This window comes from Trachypithecus francoisi, unplaced genomic scaffold, assembly GCF_009764315.1.
Source record: "Trachypithecus francoisi isolate TF-2019V2 unplaced genomic scaffold, Tfra_2.0 Lachesis_group4, whole genome shotgun sequence".
Classification (NCBI taxonomy): Eukaryota; Metazoa; Chordata; class Mammalia; order Primates; family Cercopithecidae; genus Trachypithecus; species Trachypithecus francoisi.
The window spans coordinates 51304783-51318922 of NW_022681469.1; the positions used below are offsets into that span (position 1 = coordinate 51304783).

Below are 14140 nucleotides of genomic sequence, written 5' to 3' on the forward strand. Positions count from 1 at the left end.
AGAAGACATTTATGCAGCCAACAGATACATGAGAAAATGCTCATCATCACTGGTCATCAGAGAAATGCAAATCAAAACCACAATGAGATACCATCTCACACCAGTTAGAAGGGTGATCATTAAAAAGTCAGGAAACAACAGATGCTGGAAAGGATGTGGAGAAATAGGAACACTTTTACACTGTTGGTGGGAGTGTAAATTAGTTCAACCATTGTGGAAGACAGTGTGGTGATTCCTCAATGATCTAGAACTAGAAATACCATTTGACCCAGCCATCCTATTACTGGGTATATACCCAAAGGATTATAAATCATGCTACTATAAAGACATATGCACATGTATGTTTACTGCAGCACTATTCACAATAGCAAAGACTTGGAACCAACTTAAATGCCCATCAATAATAGACTGGATAAAGAAAATGTGACACATATATACCATGGAATACTATGCAACCATAAAAAAGGATGAGTTCATGTCCTTTGCAGGGACATGGGTGAAGCTGGAAACCATCATTCTCGGCAATATATCACAAGGACAAAAAACCAAACACCACATGTTCTCACTCATAAGTGGGAGTTGAACAATGAGAACATGTGGACACAGGAAGGGGAACATCACACAACAGGGCCTGTTGGCAGGTGGGGGACTGGGAGAGGAATAACATTAGGAGAAATACTTATATGACGAGTTGATGGGTGCAGCAAACCAACATGGTACATATATACCTATGTAACAAACCTGCACATTGTGCACATGTACCCTAGAACTTAAAGTATAATAATAATAAAAAAAAGAAAAACATAGAATTCAGGATTATTTTTAGTATTTTGACTTTAGAAAGATAACATGATATATAAATATATATATAATCAAAATGATATATAAAACATATATATTACATTTCTAAAATCAAAATTTTAAAAATACGGTGCTATGTATATAAATATATAAAAATATGTATAAATATATATAAATGTTGTATAACACCCCCAGTGGGGTCTAGAACAGTACCCTATGATCAAACATATTAGTAACTCTTCAGTAAAACATACAAACATTTACACTTAGTGGGATAAATAAAGAACGTCAACTGGTCAGGTTTGTCGCCAAAACTTGCATTTTTCAGAGCTTTTGGAAAAATGATGGTGAGCCTGCACTAACCCCTACTTTAGGAATGTGTGTGTTCAGCAAAGAGCAGTTGCTGCCCCAATAGTAGCTGTCGTTTTTACTTAAATTAATGGCGGATAATGTGGGTCTCATCTTTTACAAAAATTGGAATGTGAATAAAGAAATTCTACTCAATATACAACTTTGATTCCTACTGGACTTTATACAAGACCGTGTGGTACTTTAAAAATGGTGGTGACATTCACTCTTCAAGAAAATAATACTCACAGGAGGGGATAAATGCCTTCTTGAGTAATTTTAGATCCAGATATGTTACTCTGTTCTGAGATGATTGATAAGATCAGAATTATAGATTTAGAATAGGAAATGAGATTTCCATTACATACAGTTAAAATTAGTACCAAGACATTTTTAGCTTTTTCCCTTTTTGCTCATAAGTCTTACTTGAGGGGATAAAATCAATCACTTCATTTGTTCAGCTAGTGTGGCTGAACTCTCTGAAGTGATTTATGTTTATGCTAAATTTTGCTTGCTAGTTTATGCTCCATGTGACCTCAGCCCAACAGTTTTCAGCATGTGTTATTCCAGGATCAGTGTGAGTTGTCTTCCAAGAAGTTTTAACAGTAATAAAATACCAGAGTTTGTAAATTACTTAATCAAAAAGTAAATGGGTAAGAATTTCAAGTTACTCTGTGGTAATCTCACTGTCACTTTGTTAGGTTCTTTTATTTTTATTTTTATTTTTTTGACATGGAGTCTCACTGTTGTCGCCCAGGCTGGAATACAATGGCACAATCTTGGCTCACTGAAACCCCTGCCTCCCAGGTTCAAGCAGTTCTCCTACCTCGGGCTCCCAAGTAGTTGGGATTACAGGTTTGTGCCACCACGCCTGGCTAATTTTGTATTTTTAGTAGAGATGGGATTTCACCATGTTGGCCAGGGTGGTCTCAAACTCCTGATCTCAAGTGATCTGCCCGCGTCAGCCTCCCAAAGTGCTGGGATTACAGACATGAGCCACTGTGCCTGGCCATTTTGTTAGGTTCTAAAATACTTTCCTAAATGGAAGAGAAAGTGTGGGCACAGTGTAGGAGTGTGTTTTGAACGAATATCATCCATCGTGTCCTAGAAGAAGACTATTTTTTCCTTTTAAGAGCCTCTTTTCTAGCATATTTGCCTGTTACTGAAAGTATGGAGATGTAAATCTTTAAGTATATGTCTTATGTTACATTTGGAAACAATAATTTTTAAAAGTCCACTTCTTGCTGGCAGCTGTTTGATCTTTATTGTGGCAAAATATACATAACATAAAATTTATCGCTTTAACCATTTTTAAGTATAGCTCTCATTTTTATTTATTTTTAATTTTTCTTTGTGTGGGGGGTTTTCTAATGAAAAGCAGAAAACCTGCTAGACAAATTCTGAAAGAGCTGGAACACTTAAGTGTATAGTTCTGTAGTATTAAGTATATTTGCCTTGTGCCAGCATCACCACAGTCTATCTACAGAACTTTTTCTCTTCCTCAGCTGAAACTCTAGACCCATTTATAGTGACTATGAACTGTCCACTCTTTCTCCCAGCCCCTGGCAAGCACCATTCTTTCTGTCTCTAGCATTTGACTATTCTAGGTAACTCATATAAATAGAATCATACAATATTTGTCCCTCTCTGACTGGCTTATTTCACTTGACGTAATGTCCTCAGTGTCAGAATTTTCTTCCTTTTTAAGGCTGAATAACTTTCCATTGTATGTGGAAACCATATACCACAGTTTGCTTATCCATTCATTCTTTGATGGATACTTGGATTGTTTCTACTTGCATCTCTTGTGAATAATGCCGTTGCTATGGACGTAAGTGTAGACCACTTCTTGATCTTGAATTAGTATAGTTGTTTGTGTGCTCAGCGTGCTCATCTTAAAGAAAAAGTCTGTTACTATGTTAACCTGGCTATTTAAAGTCTCAGTAGCAGAAATTCAGCATAAGTAGCCCTTTTAAATTTCAGAGTTAACTGTGAAACCCTCTCCCTATCTGTGAATTATTAAGTGAATTAATTATTATTAAGCCTCTACATGAAGGGAACCTTGAAGGGGAATGCTTGGTCTTTTCTCTCTCTTAAGGACCATGCAAAGGCATCACCAGGTAGTTTTCTTATGACAAAACCTAAAGCCCAGTTCCAACTCAGAATCCAGGATGTACTGGAAACAATGATTGGCTTTCCTATTGAATTATTTTTGAGTCTCAAACTATTGCTTTTATCATGTTGCCTTTTCCGATTTGATGGTCCTTCAAGTAACCAACCAAATGACTCCTTACAAAATAGGAAAAAGAGTGATTTATGAAATAGGGAAAGCTGTTATTTTCCAAGCTCATGATAGGTTGTGAAGATAATGGAAGCTGTATCTGCTGAAACATTTTGAACTCTAATGAACACAAAGGAAAGAACCAATGTTTCTTTGCACTGTAAAATTAGATAAGCCTGTAAGTACATTATGGTTCCTGTCTAAGGAAGCTTTGCTAAGATTTCCAGCACTTCCAAAACCTTTTATGTGGCTAGAAAATTTCATTTACTCCTTGCTATTCCTAAAAGTGATAAAAGCTGGGTCCCATAGCTACAGGGTGAAATAGGGTCTGTATCATATTTTTAGTTTTGAAAGAAATTCTAACTTGCTTTGAACCCCATTTCTTTTGTGATTTGGGCATGTAGGCATTTGATTATTTACCTGACTGATTAATGGAGTTTATTATTCAAGCATATAACTCATTACAGTTTTATCTAGCTTTGTATTCATTACCTTTTCAGTGTGTTCCTCCAGTTTTGTAGAATTGTGTCATATGCGAGTGTGTAACCTGTAGGGGGCATGTCCCTACCTTCTTATGACTGGACCCCTTCCCCATCACCCATCCTTTCCCTGCCAGTAAGACCCTTCCTTCTTCATGACTTGGATGAAAGGTGACCCAAGACAGACAGACCCCTGGTCTCATAAAGTTTACATCTAGAGGGAGAAGAGACAGTCACCAAACAAACTCACTGTATTTGTACAATTACAAAGTGAAATCAGAGCTATGAAGAAGAGCTATGAAGATGTTTAAAAAGGAGGTTTTATGCCCTAGAAGATAAAACATACTCTAAAGCAGTGCCTTGGCAAGTATTATTGAAACCGAAGACAAAAGGGAAAAATCAGCAGTGCCGATCCTGTCTTTATTTAAACTTTCGTTATCTTGTTCAAATGGCTATTTTGCGTTACTGTTGGGTTTTTTCTTTCTTTTTTCTTTCAAATACAGCACTAAGACATGATTCGAGTTTTGGGTGCCTCCCTGGCCTTTGCATCTGAGGTAAATGCCTCACTTGCTCCCTGTAGTCCCAGTTCAAAGCCATACTTCCCAGGCTCAAGTCCTGGTTCTGCTACTTATCAGTTGTATGACTGTGGACAACCTGCATATATTGTGCCTCAGCTTCCTTTTCTGTAAAGCGAGGATAATAATAGTACTTGATAAGGTTGTTATGAGGAATAAAAGAAGTTAATATTTGTACAGCAGGAGAGCAGCGCCCAGCACAAAGTGCTGTGCGTGTAAGAAGAGTAATGAAGATGCCACTATACAGTTTCAGGTATTGAACCATTCATAGAAGCTGGATTTCACATGACTGAATTTACCAGGCTGCCATCAGCATTTCTTCCCTCAACATTTTTACTAAATTTACACTAACACTTTCGAACAATCCTATAGAGAATGTGGTGATATGTTTTAAAAGCAAAAGACTTGCTCGTTGCATGTCCTCTTCCCCACCCTCCCTCATTTCTTCGCTCTGAAATAGCCAAGAGGTGGTGGGGAATTGTGGACACCATCACCCACATCTTTTAGGCACTCTCAGAAGCATGGAATACTTTGTGGGCTTGTGTTTCTCTTGCACAGAGGCTATGCCAACCATCTCTGCACAGTTGAGGCGTCCGCTTATGTGCTGCCAAGGCAGGCATAGCCTTTAGATTCTGACTCTCACTTACTCTTTTACTAAGGAATTTCTGATGTAGGCCTTTCACAGCACTGCACACGACTGAGCAGACCCAGCCATTGACAGGATCCCCAGTCTTGGAACATCCAGTGCTGCTTTTCCTGTCTGCAGGGAAACTCACAGCTTTCTGTTAGCATCTATTTCTAGTGTGATTTTAAGTTCTGTTTGTGGTGATTCTACAAAATCGAATACACTTCCTTTTTATTCATGTAAAAGCACTTTTTTGAAGAGAATATATTTTTATCTCTTATGGCAAGAATGTTGTGTTTACACTTTAAAAGTGCAGAGTAAACAGGAAACATTGCTCTTTAAAAGTGAAGAAATGCTGTGTAAATGAATTTTACTTATTCGAGATATTAATGAGAAAATGGCTAAATATAAGCTTCAATGTTTAAAAATCCTGATGTGTACTCATTTAAGACTGGAGGCAGCTGTGTGAAATAGCAGGAATTTAATTATCTCTATAGATTTCCAGTTAAACAGGTAATATTTTTGTTAAAGTAGATCCTATGTATGAATATAATAACTGCCCTAGGGAAAATAATGTTATACCATGGAAGAACTGAGCTGTATCTGAAAATGAAAAAATGGTTTTTTTGTCCTATTTTACCCTCGAGCTTTTAATTAACAATTTGTAGAAAGAGGGTCACTTGACTGGAATTAAATTTTTCTTTTGATGAGTCTTTCTTATATTCTGTCTGGCATTATATGTAAACGTATCTTTCCTTTCTAAAGAACCTGAACATGCTAAAATTTAAATGCAGTGTTCCAATTCAAATAAAGCATAAGGAATAAAACCATTTGCCTTTAAAATATGTGTGAAATTTTAAGTGGGCTTTTTGGGGGTTTTTGTTTTTTCCTATGTTACTTTTCAAAGTGGAGTACCTTTATACAGACACATGTAATCAAACATCATTATTTATATTTACATTCTCTTTGGAAACCATGGGATTCTTAGGGCCCAAAGCCAAGTGCCCAAGAACCCTGACTGAAAGTGTGCGGTTACCTATTGAGGGAGCAATTGTTATGTTATAAAGCCACAGTGTGCCTTTTTGCTATAGCTGGCAACAGCAAAATCAAAGGATTCTTGGGAGAAAATTCTCTATAGTTCTATCACACATCTTGCGGGCAGAGGCACTGATTGCCCTTTGTTCCAGAGCTGCTTTTATAAATAACATTTGTATAATAAGTAACCTTAAGTGGCAGAGAAAGTGTCTCCTTCTAGAGCATGAAGGGATGCTTACTGCTTATTATAAAAGATTCTGGTTCCCTAAGCTCAGAGTTTTCTCTCATGTAATGCAGTCTACTGTGTGTGTGGGTATCATGTGGCCCTCTTTATAACACCGTGTTGGAATAATTGGAGTCTTAGGAACCAGTTCCAGAAATTACTGATACTGTGGCTACTGCTATTGCTATATGGAATAAAGTCTTTGTCTTTGACCTAGTAGATTTCTGTCCTCTGCTCTATAAAACTGTAATAGGCTAACATGTTAGTTTCTAAGTGGGGCAAAATCTTAGACTCTTTATGCTTACTGACAGGAATGTCCTTTAAAAGACACATAAAGATGATGGCCCTTTCTTTTTCCTTTGTCCTCAATCCTTAGTGGATGTGGTGGGCTTAGGGATAACATAGCCTAAAGTGTGACGTATGGATCAGATGGCCAGAGACCCATTCATTTGTGACCTGCGTCAGGTGACAGGAGACCCAGTTCTAAATATAGAAGCTAGTATGAGTCATAGGGAATGATTGATATTTCTCAGAAGGTAAGAGATTGTCTCTTTCTGACAATTTTGGGCACCTAGAGACAGAAAAGACACTGGATCTAATTTGAACTATATCTCTTAGAGCTCAGATTCCCCCCTAAAAAAACATCATTTAAATTTACTTAGAGAACACACATGCGTGTGCAGTGTAGTAAACCTCATGTGCAGTGACCCATTACCTTTGGAGACAGAGCAGACGACCATAAGCCTCATCCGGGTAAGAACAGCTCAATTTAGCCATCATACCCAGCCCAGCACCTCAAAGCCTGAATTATTCTGATGGGTAGGGTAGCAGCATTTCTTCATATCTGCCTTCCTAGTATAGATTCAACTTTAGGGAATGGTCCTGCTAGACTAGACAGAAATTTGACTCAAAATAGTTGAGGCCATGCCAACCTGAATAGGGGTGCCAGCACATGGCTTCTGTGTTATCTGTTACCTCACTGCTTTGAGAAGCATAAAGCCTCATCCAAAACAATGGGGTGAAGGAAAGCTTACAAAGAACACTGTGGAATGGCACTTTTCATATATGAGAAAATATTTGAAAATACATACAATACATTAATACTATGAAAAAGAAAAATTTATGAAAAACAATGAAAATCACTTCATAGGTAGGGAGAAGGAATATTTCAAATGATTTACACAATTCAGAGCTATTCAAATGCTGAATATTTCTAGAACTTTCATGACCACTGACTTTCTCATTCACCAGTTTTCTTCTTCAGCTTTCATTTAGCTAAACATCAATGGTGTATTTTATTGTAAAAGGTATAGCAATTAAGAAGGGCATGATGAAAAGACAATGCAGTCATCAGGATACAAATGTGCCAGTTAATTCTTAAAGACACTGTGTGCAGTTTTTTGTGAATTCTGGAAGCATCTGTGAAACTTTGTATTAACAAGCCATTACATGTTAATAATACCTGTCTCAGAGAACTCCTGTAAAGATAAAGTAAGCTAATGTCTGCAAATTTCTTGGCACAGACAGCCTGGCGGACAGTAAGTGCTTAATATATGGTGACTATTATAATTGGAAGGGAGCAGTTAAAAACATGAGTGTTCTGCACTTTAGGAGTTTCCAGTAGGAAGCCAAATTTTCTTGTGTAATTTGGAAAGCATAACATAGAGGTCAGGTGTGAAACTGATTCCTAGGAGGTGATGGAGAAAGTCATGGAGGACTCTACCTGGGTCAGATCAGGATAGACTCCAACAAAGCTGTGCTGTGAAATCATCTATGTCTCACAGAGGGACATTGGGATCCCTCTACAAGGTGAACCACCATCACCGTGAAGTCAAGGGTGAGGACACCAGTATAGCCTTCCCCCAGGGTCAAGGATATTCCATTAGCTTGTATCCCAAAGCTCCAGGGTTTATGCAGGATCCAGGAGAACTGCAAAGCACCAGGGCCCTACAAGCGATAAAGGCAGGGACAGCTGGGGATGTGCCCTGGGTATTGTCACACAGCTTTACTTTCTAAATGTGGTTCTGTCTCCCAAAGCCCTGTATGAGCCATGGCTGCTGCACACTCAGCTCTTAACATCTTTCAGAAGGTGGGGCTCTATGAGCTGCTGGAGGTTCCACGGGTGCCACCACTGCCCCTGGGAGCACTTGATGGGGCTTCACATCCAGATCTCTCGGCTCCTCTTACACAAATGTAAGGACAGCATTCATTTTCTGTCCGGTTGGAGACCTCTATTATTCATCTGCTGTTGGAGGAAAGAGGAGTTATTGAGATTGTTGTATTTTCCTTAAACCTTAAAAAGAGAGTAACTTTTTCTTTCCCTCAAAACTCATAGAATTAGAAATCTAGAAACTCAATGAGGTCAATTAATAAGACTGGATACAGGCTCTCATTCCTGGTTAGGAGAGGACAACCCAGAGAAAGAGAGTTATTATGTGTTTGTTACAGGAACAGAGAAATTGTCCTAGTTTTTAGTCTTAACTACCAAGAGGCCCACAGGAAGCAATGGGTTGCCATTAGGAGACTAATAAAGATAGGTGTTGTATAAATGAGTGATGCCAGTTAAGATAAATATTGTATCAATTGGTATGGAGCAGGAAGATGTTTCTGAAATTCCAGTTTGTTGGACCATTTTTAGAGTGCTCATTTTAAGGAAAGGTAGAAGAATAATCTGTGTTGTCGGTGAGACCCAGTGACCTTAAGGTCCTTGTGATTTCCCCATAGTCCCAGTTGTACAGTATCTTTTTTGATTAAGCCAAGAAAACATGAAACTCAGATTATAAAGAATATAAGCATAATTAAAAATAAAATAATGCAGCATTAAATATATCTTCCTAGATAAATGAAAAGAGGGCTTTACACAGGAAGTAGAAAAGAAGATGCAGGCCAGGCACGGAGGCTAATGCCTGTAGTCCCAGCGCTTTGGGAGGTCAAAGCAGGCAGATCATTTGAGGTCAGGAATTCAAGACCAGTGTGGCCAACATGGTGAAACCCCATCTCTACTAAAAATACAAAAATTAGCTGGGTGTGGTGGCACGCACCTGTAATACCAGCTACTTGCGCGGCTGAGGCAGGAGAATTGCTTGAACTGGGGAGACAGAGGTTGCAGTGAGCCAAGACTGCACCACTGCACTCCAGCCAGAGTGAGACTGTGTCTCAAAAAATAAAAAAGAAACAAAGCTGCTAAGCCATATTATATTTTCATATACATAGTATTAAACATAGTAGTAATATTATGGTATGTTTTAAAAACAGCAGGCAATGCAATATGGAAAGACTGAATGCAGGAAGACTTGAATGTATAATAGGGTAAATGAAGTTCAAGAACTCTTCAGATTGCTGGACTGGTATGAGGCCTGGCCCAGGTCACTTTCAGCTGTCTAACATGTGTTCCTTGCTGGTGGCACCCACCCAACATGAAAATGAGCTTTCTGATTAAGTCATCCCATAAGCCTGTGAGCCAGGCTCTGTGGAGTGGGTCAGATGAATGACTTCTAGCTTCCTAAGTGGTTTCTGTGTGACAGTTGTGCTCGTGGTAGGGGTAAGGGTTTCAGAGAAGCACCCCATGATTTGAGGCAATTATACAGCCTGGCTCGTGACTGAGCCACACCAGCACCTGCCAGATGGCGCTGGCAGGAAGCAGGCAGGCGCTGTTTCAGCACCTCCTGATGCGGAAGCTCAGAGTTAGGGCCATACACTGCAATTGGCTCTTATGGCCCTTTGCACCTGTTAGTGAAGAGGCCCGGCTATTTGTGTCATTCATGCACAGAGGATTTCTTTCTTTCTAACCTTTGGAGTTAGTGTTATTCTCATCCCACACTTGGAGAGAAAAAACATCAGTTCTCATTTCTGCACAAAAAGAAAAAACAATAGGCAAGGAAAGTAATGAAATTATTTTCTGTGAAAGTGCTTCATGCATGCAGTGAAATAAAGCAGACAGATAAGATAATATGATTTGGTTATTCCTCCTGGAATCTAGAGCCTGAGATTAAATTGGGGGTTTTCTGCCACAAGGCATCCACGTGGTTCCTGTGGAAGCCGTAGAGACGAGACACTCACTCTAACCAAGCAGCTTGGTAGATGAGGGTTGTGTTGGTGGTCTCCATGGGTTTATAATGTTCACCTTCCTTCCTATGCATTCCCCCAAGTCAAGCTGGTAGCCAAGCTTGAAGAGACATTGAAGATGTCTGGGAAATGCTTCTCCACATGGTAGGTTCTGCACTTCTGCCTAGAATGAAGAAATTCGCACCAAGGGAGTCTGTAGTTATGCTTCTAATGAGGCAAAGGAGAATTAAAAGATAAGCCAAGAGGCTTCGTGGTCAAAGTACATGAGCCAGTGGAGGAAGAAGAGGGGAAAATCTAGCCAAGAAAGCAGAAGACTTTTTAAACTGAGAGTTGAAATGAGCCAGGAAAAGCAGCTCAGCACCTTGTTTTCTAAAGGAGATGGAGGAGGACCAAATGCAGAGACCTGAGAAGAAATGACACCAGAAAAGAGTGAAACTGCACATCTACAAGTCATGCCTTATATAAAGTGTGTCCTATAGATCTTCAGGAAATACGTGTGGAAGAAAAAGGATGCTCAAGACTTACAGTAATAAGGACTTGTCTGTTGTTCCCATGCTGTAGAAAGATTATGGACTTTGAATCCACAGGACTGGGTTCAAATTCTAGCTTAAATTCCTGCTGGGTGGTCTTGGATGAGTTATCTGACCTCTCTAAATCTGTGTCCTCCTTCTACAAAGGAGACAAGTGAGAGAACCAAAACAAGGGTAGGCACAAAAGTTCTCAGGGAATGTCTCTTTTTTTCCTGTTTCCTATTTCAGCCTTGGAAAAAATAGACATATCAAACACACACACACACACCACACACACACACACACACACCACACACCCCATATCACTGTAGCTGAGGAGTCCTTCTGTAGGGGAGGTGGTGGGAGCATCAAGGGGTCAATTATGGGTGATGCACTCTTGGAGCATGAATCCAGGGTATGAGATTTTGCAAACCCAATCTAATACTGCCAACCACTTGTGTTAGCCTAAGGTTCCCCAAAAGCTGAGCCAGAGACTACTTATACACAAGCCTTAGTCTCTGGCTCAGCATTTGGGAGCTTGTGCATAAGTAGCTTGTTTGGAAATGTGATCCTCAGGAGCAGAAATGCAGAAAGGGGGAGTGGAAGACAGACAGGGGAGGAGCCAACACAACCCTGTGTCGTTGCATTGGCTGTTTGATCCCAGTGGACTGGTGAAAGGGTTTATGAAGTGTTTCAGAACTGTCTGCCAGGGGATGAAATGGAGTGCTTTTATCCACTGACTCCAGATCTTCATTTGTCTAGAGTGGCCCTCACAACACTAACTCCCCTGCACTGCTGGGTTATGCTTGAGTGCAGAGTGGATTTCTAGAAATATTAACCAAAGATTAGAGATGCCTAAGGCAGGAAGCAAGAGATCCCCATGAGGGTCAAGGTGAGGTCACTGTCCTAGAGCACCTGTGCCAAGCTGCTCAAAGCCTCCAGGAAAACAGATCTCTACAGCTGTGGCTGAAATAAGAGAAGCAACTGAGAGGATTTTGAAGTGGTACACACAAGGGGTCCAGTACAACAACTCTAATGGATATGCCCTGTCTTTTTGCCTGGAAAGAAGGTGCTAAAATAAAGAATTCCTTGGAGTGTCTTTGGCCTTTCAAGTCTATGATTCATGGAGATAAAACCAAAATTTGCAAAAAATCTGTTGATTAATAAAATATAAATAGACACAGCAATAACATTTGCTAATTTTATTCTCCAAATGATACCTGTCAGCTGTAGACAATGTGTGGAGCAAAATAGAGTTTTACTGTCTAGTTACAGGACAACAGACCTAACTTAGGTGGTGGTGATATATGCTGCAAACAGAGAGAGCAGTACTTCGGCTTTAGGAAAATCTAGTGGAAAGTCGAGTTTATTGATCCTTAGGAGCACAACCTTTACCTGGGTCTTAAGTGGGTTTTATAATGATTGGGAAATCTTATTAAAGAAGAAACTTTGGAAGGGGTGCTGGGTGCTTTCAGAACAAAGGAGAGGATGTAGGGAATATTTCCAAGTCAGCTTGGACCCAGACAAAATTATAAAGTGGATTAAGTTTGTTTTCAGCCTCTTTCTGTCCACCAGTTCTCCTTATGTCCCCACATTCACTTCCCCTCTATCACTGTCCCCCTTTAGGAACCTAGTACCTAGTACCATACTGGACTGCTCAGATGCCTCTATGCAATCAACTAGTTGATTTTTATTGATACTTCCAGCGTACCTAGAACCTTGCCAGGAATTGAATATGAGAACACCCCACATCATAAACCTTCCCCAAATGGCCTATCCTCTGTTCTCAAGTCCTGCCCATGATGGTAGATAATGTAAAAGGTTAATTTATATACATTGTGCCCAACACCTGTTTATGCACCGCTCCAGAGCCTCGGCCTCCCCATCTCTTGTTCCAGCTGTGTGTAGGCCCCAGCCAATTTCACACCAGTACCCCTCTCATCTCCCACCCAGTGCTGCCATGTTGACATCACTGCAGACTCCACTAATGCCCACGCTCTGGAATGCACACCCAGAGGTGCAAGGGGGTGAATCCTTGACCAAGCACATCCTAGGAGTAAGTTCTTCTCCCTTTCCCCACTCCATTGCAGGGCTGGTTCTGAGCTGCCATTTATCCACCTTCTTGGGAGTGTGGTCTGTGGATTGAACAATAAGTCACACTCGCCAACTCAGTACTCCTCCATATCGGCTCTCCCTCCTTTCCAGCATCTCTCCCCTTGTACCTCATTCCTCCCTAAGATTATAGTCCCTGATAAAATAACACCCCATTCATTTTTTTCAATAAATATTCATTAGGTATTTACTGTGGGCCAGGCACTGACTCTGGCACTGTGAGTACAGAGATGAACTTTTATATTCAATGACTTGTCTGATATTAGATGTTTTCTCAGAAGCCATATTGTTTAATGCCCTTTCTTGGATGTCAAGAAATCCTAGTCACGTGGTGGAGGGTGTGGCTTGCCTGAATGAGTTAAAGATTAGAATGGTTTGAGAAACGGAATAGGAGCAAAACTAGACAAAACCACTGAAAGCAGAGATATCAGGCACTCTTTCCTCATGGGTCTGAGCCACCAGACAATTAAGAAAACTTGAAAACTTTTCAAAAAGTTTTTTAAAAAATTCAAATGTTATTTTAAGTTCTGCAGTACATGTGTAGGATGTTCAGGTTTTTTACTTAGGTAAATGTGTGTCATGGTGGTTTGCTGCACCTATCAACCCATCACCTAGGTATTAAGCCCTGTATGCATTAGCTATTCATTTTGATGTTCTTCCTCCCTTCACCCCGACAGGCCCCAGTGTGTGTTGTTTACCTCCTTTTGTCCATGTGTTCTCATTGTTCAGCTCCCTCTTACAAGTGAGAACATATGGTGTTTGGTTTTCTGTTCCTGCATTAGTTTACTGAGGATAATGGCTTCCAGCTCCATCCATGTCCCTGGAAAGGACATGAACTCATTCCTTTTTATGGCTGCATAGTATTCCATGGTGTATATGTACCACATTTCCTTCATCCAGTCTATCACTGATGGACATTTGGGTTGATTCCATCTCCTTCCTATTGTGAATAGAGCTGCAACGAACATACACATGCATGCATCTTTATAATAGAAAGATTTCTATTTCTTCAGGTATATACCCAATAATGGGATTGCTGGGATTTCTGGTTTTAGGTCTTTGAGGAACCATCACACTGTCTTGCACA

The 14140-nt window shown here is 40.0% G+C and overlaps 1 protein-coding gene and 1 non-coding gene across 28 annotated transcripts in view; one reads left to right on the top strand and one right to left on the bottom strand.

Annotated features, from left to right (window-relative positions):
• The window catches only part of NRCAM (neuronal cell adhesion molecule), a 335017-nt gene that overhangs the window by 193881 nt on the left and 126996 nt on the right, over positions 1–14140 (top strand). The gene's annotated exons all lie outside the window — the stretch shown is intronic.
• On the bottom strand, positions 2508–2569 carry LOC117073840. Its single transcript, XR_004433397.1, has one exon. It is a non-coding gene; the product is annotated as a U7 small nuclear RNA (small nuclear RNA).